Here is a 9,534-nt window from a genome sequence, read left to right on the forward strand (position 1 = left end):
ACAACTCATTTTCATGTTCCTAATAGACACTGGAGACTTATGAAAGAAAGGAGAAAGGTTAAAATTGTGGCTATAGAAAAGTAAACCTAATTACATCTATTTATGAGGAGTACTTATGCACAATGACCTCAGGGCATGCCTATGTGACAGATTAATTTCTTTAAAAATTCAAATGTTTTCAATCAACTTTTTAAATAACTGCTTATCCTTCTGCCACCTATACCTTAATATCTTATATTTAATACTGATATTAAAACAATATGAAAAATTTTTTTCCTATTTTCATATGAACTGGTGACCATAAAGATTCTTCTTTTGCAATTTAAGATATTACCATTTCTCAATGTTTAAGGCAGTGGTTCTCAAACTTCTATACACATAAAAATCTCCTGGAGAATTTGTTTAGAATGCAGATTCTCTGACTGTCTCTAAACATTCTGATTCATTAAGAGAGAGTGAAGCTTAAGAGAAAGTGCCAACAAGCATCTCTGAGAATTTTTATACAGGTTATGTGAAGAGCACGCTTTGAGAAACACTGCTGGATTTGAACTGACTAGAGGAGACATGTAGATTCAAGGGATGTAAACTCATTTGCATCTTTCAAAGGAAGTTCACTTCTTTCTTCTAAAAGGAAGTTGAAGGCTGAATTTTGGGAAAATATTGAAGTTTAGATTTATATTTTAACCAGAGTAGGCTTTCAGATGATTGGACTTGAGATCGGATGAAGTGTCAGACTCTTCACATTCATTATCATTGAGGTAGGTATTATTGTCTCTCTGTTTTGTTTTGTTTTGTTTTGTTTTTCAGCCAGGGTCTCACTCTGTCACCCAGGCTGGAGTGCAGTGGTGCAATCTGGGCTTACTGCAACGTCTGCCTCCAAGGCTCAAGCAATCCTCCCACCTCAGCCTCCAGAGTAGCTGGAACTACAGGCCTATGCCACCATGCCCATTGTATTAGCCCGTTTTCACACTGCTGATAAAGACATACCCAAGACTGGGCAATTTACAAAAGAAAGAGGTTTAATTGACTCACAGTTCCAAATGGCTGGGGAGGCCTCACAATCATGGCAAAAGGCGAAAGTCACATCTCACATGGCAGCAGACAAGAGAAGAGGAGAGCCAAGTGAAAGAGGTTTTCCCTTTCAAAACCATCAGAACTTGTGAGACTTACTCACTACCATGAGAACAGTATGAGGGAGCCACTGCCATGATTCAATTATCTTCCACTGGGTCCCTCCCACAACATAAGGGATTTATGGGAGCTACAGTTCAAGATGAGATTTGGGTGGGGACGCACAGCCAAACCATATCACCTGGCTGATTTTTGTATTTTTCTGTAGAGATGGGGTTTCATCATGTTGTCCTGGGCTGGTCTTGAACTCCTGGGCTCAAGTGATCTGCTCGCCTTGGCCTCCCAAAGAGCTGGGATTACAGGATGAGCCACTGTACTTGTCCTCTATTGTCTTATTTTAATGCAAAAGATGGCTGAGAGATGTGAAGTAACTTGACTAGGGTTACACAGCCAATAAATATGAAAGCTGGATCTCAAGCCCAGGAATATGTGACCCAAAACCTGTGTTTTTTCTGTAGCCTCTGCCTACCATCCTCATGTTTTCCAGTTACAAGAATCAGAAACTGTGAGCTACCACCTTAAGAGTGACTCACAAGTCTAGTCCCCTACTCTTATCTTGGAAATTTATGTTATTAAAATAAAATACAGCCAAGAAAAATAAGGCTGTTTTTTTTTTTGAATCATTAAGGAAAGAAACAAAAACCTTTATAAAATTGACCAGAACATGCTAATTAATTCTTCTCTCCCAGTACTTATCACTCTGTATTATCATTTTCTGCATAACATATCCTTCTTTCCCACTAGAAACTGAGTTTCTCTGGTTCGGGATATAGATCTTATTTATCTCTGTGTCTAGCCACCACCACCATAATCACATTGACAAGTGACCCGTGATGGATGCCAATAGCTTACAAGAAATGTCTTTACAAACGTCACTATCTGTATTTACTAAGAAATATGATAGAGGACACTGTTTATCATATTCCTCAGTATTTCTTATATGACACCCTATAAGATAAATTTCTTTCAAACTGAAGTGCCAGAAATTTTTTTCTGTGCTTCAGAAATTAGTATGTTTTCTCCTTATGGGCAATATGAATTATATACATGAAACAGAATTTCTTATTATCGCTTTGGTTTCCAGGAAGTCGGGAACCAAATTTGTGGCTCAACTTTATATTTCTGCATATCCTGAAAATTTCTGCTCCAAATGTCCATTGATCTTAGCCTTATATTCTAATTTTTATTTTCTTATATTTATTTTCATTTAAATGTATGTAATCTTGTAGGTTATCTCAAAAATTTTGTGAAACAAAGTAAATTATAAATAAATCAACCATGCTTAGCTGTATTAATTAATAACACATTAGCTTCTCTAACAGATAACTCCTTGTATTAGTCCCTTTTCATGCTGCTGATAAAGACATATCTGAGACTGGGCAATTTACAAAAGAAAGAGGTCCAATGGACTTACAGTTCAATGTGGCTAGGAAGGCCTCACAATCATGGCGGAAGGCAAAAGGCACTTCTTATGTGGCAGTGGCAAGAGAGTGAATGAGAATCAAGTGAAAAGAGTTTCCCCTTATAACACCATCAGATCTCATAAGACTTATTCACTACTATGAGAATAGTATAGGAGAAAGTGCCCCCGTGATTCAATGATCTCCCATTGGGTCCCCCCCATAACACTTGGAAATTATGGGAGCTACAATTCAAGATGAGATTTGGGTGGGGATGCAGCCAAACCATATCATTCTGCCCCTGGCCCCTCCAAAATCTCATGTCCTCACATTTCAAATCCAATCATGCCTTCCCAACAGTTTCCCAAAATCTTAACTAATTTCAGCATTAATTCGAAAGTCCACAGTCCAAAGTCTTATCTGAAAAAAGGCAAGTCCCTTCTGCCAATAAGCCTGTAAAATCAAAAGCAAGTTAGTTACTTCCTAGATACAATGGGGGTACAAGCATTAGGTAAATACAGCCATTCCAAATGGGAGAAATTGGCCAAAACAAAGAGGCTACAGGCCGCATGCACGTCTGAAACCAAATGGGGCAGTCAAATCTTAAAGTTCCAAAATGATTTCCTTTGACTCCACGTTTCACATCTGAGTCACATATTGCAAGAGGTGGTTTCACATGGTCTTGGGCAGCTCCACCCCTGTGGCTTTGCAGGGTACAACCTCATTCCTGGCTGCTTGCACAGGCTGGGGTTGAGTGTCTGTGGCTTTTCCAGGTGCACAGTGCAACCTGTTGGTGGAACTACCATTGTGGGGTCTGAAGGATGGTAGCCCTCTCCTCACAGCTCCACTAGGCAGTGCTCCACTTGTGACTCTGTGTGTGGGCTCCAACCCCACATTTCCCTTCTGCACTGCCCTAGCCAAGGTTCTCCATCATGGCCCCACCCCTGCAGCAAACTTCTGCTTGGGCATCCAGGCATTTCAATACATCCTCTGAAATCTTGATGGAGGTTCCCAAACCCCAATTCTTGACTTCTGTGCACTCGCAGGCTCAACACCATGTGGAAGCTACCAAGGCTTGGGGCTTACACCCTCTGAAGCTACAGCCTGAGCTCTACATTGACCCATTTTGGCCATGGCTGGAGCAGCTGGGACACAGAGAACCAAGTCCCTAGGCTGCACACAGCACAGGGATTCTAGGCCCAGACCACAAAACCATTTTATGCTCTTAGGCCTCCAGGCCTGTGATGGGAAGGGCTGCATGAAGAACCCTCTGACATGCCCTGGAGACCTTTTCCCCATTGTCTTGGGGATTAACATTGGGCTTCTCATTACTTCTGCAAATATCTGCAGCCAGTTTGAATTTCTCCTCAGAAGATGGGATTTTCTTTTTTATCACATTGTCAGCCTACAAATTTTCCAAACTTTTATGCTATCCTTCCCTTATGAAACAATGCCTTTAACAGCACCCAAGTCATGTCTTGAATGCTTTGCTGCTTAGAATTTTTTTTCTGCCAGATAACCTAAATCATCTCTCTCAAGTTCAAAGTTCCACAAATCTCTAGGGCAGGGGCAAAATGCTGCCAGTCTCTTTGATAAGACATAACAAGAGTCACCTTTGCTCCAGTTCCCAACAAGTTCCTCATACCCATCTGAGACCATCTGAGCCTGGATTTCATTGTCCATATCTTTATCAGCATTTTGGTCAAAGCCATTCAATAAGTCTCTAGGGAGTTCCAAATTTTCCCACATTTTCCTGTCATCTTCTGAGCCCTACAAATTGTTCCAACCTCTGTCTGTTACCCAGTTCCAAAGACGCTTCCACATTTTTGGGTATCCTTTTAGCAGCACCCCACTCTACTGGTACCAATTTACTGTACAGTCCATTTTCATGTTGCTGATAAAGACATACCCGAGACTGGGAAGATAAAGATGTTTAATGGACTTACAGTTCCATGTGGCTGGGGAGGCCTCACAATCATGGCAGAAGGCAAGGAGGAGCAAGTCCCTTATATGGATGGTGTCAGGCAAAGAGAGAGAGCTTGTGCAGGGGAACTCCTATTTATAAAACCATCAGATCTTATGAGACTTACCCACTATCACAAGTAGCATAATAAAGACACGCCCCCATGATTAAATTACCTCCCACTGGGTCCCTCCCATGACATGTGGGAATTGTTGGAGTTACAATTCAAGATGAGATTTGGGTGGGGACACAGCCAAACCATATCACCCCTCAAATCTTAACACAATAGAGTTATATTTCTCACACATTAATTTCCTTGGCTAGCAGCATTTCACATGATTATGTAGGGACCCAGGGTTCTTCTTCCAGGATCCTGGAGACAGTCACATTCCACTGGTATATGGAGACAAGACTACAGAAAGATATCTCTTCATGTTTCACCATGAAGAAACTAGACACTAGGCTCCACCTATGCCTGGTATTCAGGGAAATCTAGATCCTAGGTGGACAGCAGCCTCCCAGCACCCAGCTTTACTCTATGGAAGGGGAACACAAATCTTTGTTGATGACCTAATTAACCCTGTTACCTACTTGAAAGATATTCCAAAATATTGTTGCATGATTTAAAGGGATGCTCATACAGCCAGAACCTCCTTACGTGGCAGCAGAGTCATTTTGTATATAACCTGCCCATGGACCTTGCATTAATATTATTTAATCAATATGTATAATGCTTACATGGCAGTACCTATGAGTTGATTTTCCTGCATAAAACATATTCAAGTTAAGTGTCTTGTATGACCTCAAACTGCCAATTGAAGTTTCTTGGTCATGGTATATAAGCCAACAGAAGGTGTTTGTTAATGACTGGCCTCCAGTTGCTTAATTCAGAACTGTGGCCAGTAGGCTGAGCAGATGGCTGAAGGGGTTTGGGCTACATGGGCCATGAACACAGTTGTCAGTGTGGTAGCAGGAGCTCTACAGAAAGTATCTTGATTCCTTCTAATTCTGCAAAACACAATGAGGCAGAGGGCCTGAGGCTGATCGCCAGATTTAGGCCAAGGAACGTCAAATTATGACATGAGGAGGACCAAGAGTCCTTAATTTTAGTCTCCAGGGCTGCAACGACTTAACAGCAAAGTTAATTCCCCAAAATGTCAGAACTGTATATTTCTGGTTAGATGCCAAATATACACAGCTATAGGCTTGCTTAACTGCACCATCGGGATCTACAGTATTCCCTAATGTCTCTTCAAACACAGCCCTCTCCTTACATTGGTCTTACTTCTTAAAAATTATGCTGGTTTACAGGAAAAGACTACCAAAAGGAGCCCATCCTACTTTGGTTCCTTCAATATTCCCTTAGAATATTATCTTGCCCAAACACACAGGAAGTAGAAGAATGGCCATACATCCCAGTTTCCTCACAACAGTCCTGGTTAATGCCTGTGGACCAGTATAAGTGTTAATAATACTCCCTTTCAATCTCAATATATCTTGCTTTGCTCAGGAAACTATTATCAGTTGTGAATCCATGACTAGAACTTAGTTTCTCTGACTCATGGCATAGTGCTCTTTCCACAATATAAAGTTATTTCTAATTATAACCAAACATCAGCATTAAGGGAAGTAGGTGTGGGGTAGGCACAACACTTCCCCCCTCCTTCTGGGTTACTAGACATTTATAGAAGTGAATTAGTCAGAGTAGAATGGAGACATGATTCTGCCTTTCCAAGAATTGGGATAAAGTAAGCAAATCTGGAAGGCTGTCCCTTCTTTAACCTCAGGGTAAGCTCCAACATTCATCTTAAGTTTGAAAATTATGTCAATTCAATTCACAACTAAATTGAAAGAAAATCCAGAGGTTTTCCCCAGACTCACGAATCCACTGCTACTATTCAACCTAGGCCATTTTCTGCAGAGCTACATAACTGCTAGCCTCACACCATTTCTATCACCTATCAAGAAGGTCCATTTGCCAGGCATGGTGGCTCACACCTCTAATCCCAGCACTTTGGGAGGCTGAGGCGGGTGGATCATGAAGTCAGGAGTTCGAGACCAGCCTGACCAACATGGTGACACCTCATCTCTACTGAAAATACAAAAATTAGCCGGCATGGTGGTGTGCGCCTGTATCCCACCTACTCAGGAGGCTGAGACAGGAAAATCACTTGAACCTGGGAGGTGGAGGTTGCAGTGAGCTGAGATTGTGCCACTGCACTCCAGCCTGGGCAACAGAGCGAGATTCCATCTCAAAAAAAAAAAAAAAAAACAAGGTCCATTAGTGACACAGTTTCCTTAGTGTTCCCCCTTAACATTTTATAAAGCCAAAGCATGGCATATATTTTCCCTAAACAGTTTGTCACAGCAGATAATTTAATGTCAATTATTAACCAGGTTGTTTGCTGCCATATGCAAGAAGAAACTCAGCTAACGATCTGAGAGCAAAGATCACAACCAGACTATAGTGATCCAGAAGCTGAACCCACGCAGGAATGGGGCAAATAAAAGAAATGTGCTCTACCTATTAACATGTTTTCCTGTTATTTCTTTATACTTGTCACTGCTTAAATGTCGCAGTGCTCAATTCCGATGTCCACCTGTGTACCTGTCAGGAGAAAGTGGCTCCCCAAGAAGCAGAGAGGGAGACCATCTTAAACAAGTGGCAATAAAACGCCACTTCACTCTTCCTAGCCAGGATAGGCCTCTGTCTGAAGGAAATGGCAGCTTGTGGGCCTTTTATGAAAAGTACTTTTGTTCCAGTAGTTTTTCAAGGACAAAAATGTATCTTCACACTTTTGTCATTATATTTATGAACTGTAAATCCTCATTTTATGGAAACACTCCAGGATTTCAAACTCCTAAATCAACCTGGTAAATCTCCAGCCTCGGGGGTTCAATTTAAGGAGAACCTCTTCAAAAATACTGACATTTTATAGGGAACTGCAGGAAAAACAAACAATAAGAGTTTTCAACATACATCTTTTTTTTGGTAACCCTAAAGGCTTGTCATGGGAGACAGCTAACATGTAAGAAGAATAAAGACAGCTGCTGAGAATGCATTTTCTGAGCCGCAGGTCAACATGACTTAAACAATAACAGTGAGATGGTCTCTCCGGAAATTTGGTCTGGGGCCCTGAACAAGCCACCATTGTTTCCTTAAAGGAATATTTACTTTTATATCAGGATATGGATGATGTTAGATATACAAGCAAACTTTTAAGTGTGAGAAAAATGACTCTAGAAAATCTATTTGCAATTGCAAAACACTTTATAAATATTGTAGGCTTGAGGTTTTGCCTTCACTCTTATAATATTCCCCGTTATTGGCTGGACACAGTCCTGCCATAGCGGTTGGTATCTCCATGAACTGTCTGCCAACTTCTACTACTGAGAGCATTTCAATACACCCAGTCTCACCAATGTTCAGCCAGCTGGTAGCCCACATCAGCCATCCAAATATTTCATTGTTGGATGAAATAATTCCACAGGCAACCACAGGTCCTAGGCATGTTAATTTTATGAGGGCTTATTCCACAAACTAGGGCAAAACAGAACACAGAGCAGTTTGCCCCGAGATGCTGAGTGAGACTCACTGTCAATAATTTCTACCCATTCACAGAAAATATTTTTTAAAATTATGGTCTTCGTGAAATTTTGAATTGTAGAAGTGTGAAGAAATGCTTAGGGTCCTGAAAGGCAATATAAACTGTGTGTTTTCTCTGTTAATGGGAAGTTGGTGAAGTGCTTAACACAAGCGGGGGAAAGTCTTCTGATCCTCTTAATAGAAGGGACACAGAAGCCATATAGTGAAAAATGTATTCTTTTTCTCTCCAATGTATAATGGTGGCTGTGCCAAGCAATAATGTTCTATTTCTGAAAGTCTATAGCAAGCTTATTTAATGGCATTCTTAGCAGGGTGCCCTATTCATACCTATGTGCCATTATCTGCGCTCTTGAATGAAAGACTTCCCTTTCATATGCCACTGTGGAAACACATCATTTCCCGCAGCTTGCACTTCTCCAGGTTGTCATAATTGCTTTTGAGAATGTCTTCATCAGCAACTAGTGACCCAGCACTGGAAAAAAAATTCCAGGGCTGTTCTTAGGTCTACTTAGTGAGAGAGTTTTAATGTGTTCAATGGTGTCACCAACACATCGAGTCACCCACTTTTCTCAATCTTTTTGGAAAGGGAATAAAGAAGGTTATAGGGAAACTGTGCTCAGACTCAGCAAATTCAGAATCAGAAATTGCACAGACAACATAAAATGAAATATAGTACTGGTGTCAGTTAGAAGGGAAGCATTCATAGCAAGATTTCTCAATAAAATTGGATTTGGAGAATCAGTGAGGTGTGGCTACATAGAAAAACTCAAGCCAAAATTGTGCTATTAGAAACTTTGTTTATCTTTGCCTCTACTGACTTGTGAAATGGTGGGGCACCCCCAGCAAGGTTAACCATGACCCATGACCACTCAGGGTGATGCCTTAGATTTGTGATGTTATATCAATGTGGATTTATACTCTTCTCTGACCTTTTTAGAGACAAAAAGCAACACTTTTTGACTCTAAAAAAGTGTGTTGTTCATGCTGATCTTGAGCTCCTGGCCTCAAGAGATCTTTCTGTGTCAGCATCTTGAGTAGCTGAGATTCAAGCACAAACCACAAACCACTGCAACCCTGCTTGTTGAGTTTTATGAGTTCTTTGTGTATTTGGATAACAGTCCTTTATAAGATGTGTCTTTTATAAATATTTTTCTCCCAGTCTGTGGCTTGTCTTCTCAACCACTTGACATCGTCTTTCACAGATAAATTTTTAATTTTAATGAAGTCTACCTTATTATTTCTTTCATCAATCATGCCTTTGATGTTGTACATAAAATGTCATTGCCATACTCAAGGTCATCTAGGTTTTATCCTATGCTGTCTTCTAGGAATTTTCATCTTGAATTTTACATTTAGGTCTATGAAACATTTCGAGTTACTTTTTGTGAAAGGCATAAGCTGTGTATAGATTTTTTTGTATGTAGATGTCCAGT

The sequence above is a fragment of the Pan paniscus genome, chromosome 4 (assembly GCF_029289425.2).
Source record: "Pan paniscus chromosome 4, NHGRI_mPanPan1-v2.0_pri, whole genome shotgun sequence".
NCBI classification, from domain to species: domain Eukaryota; kingdom Metazoa; phylum Chordata; class Mammalia; order Primates; family Hominidae; genus Pan; species Pan paniscus.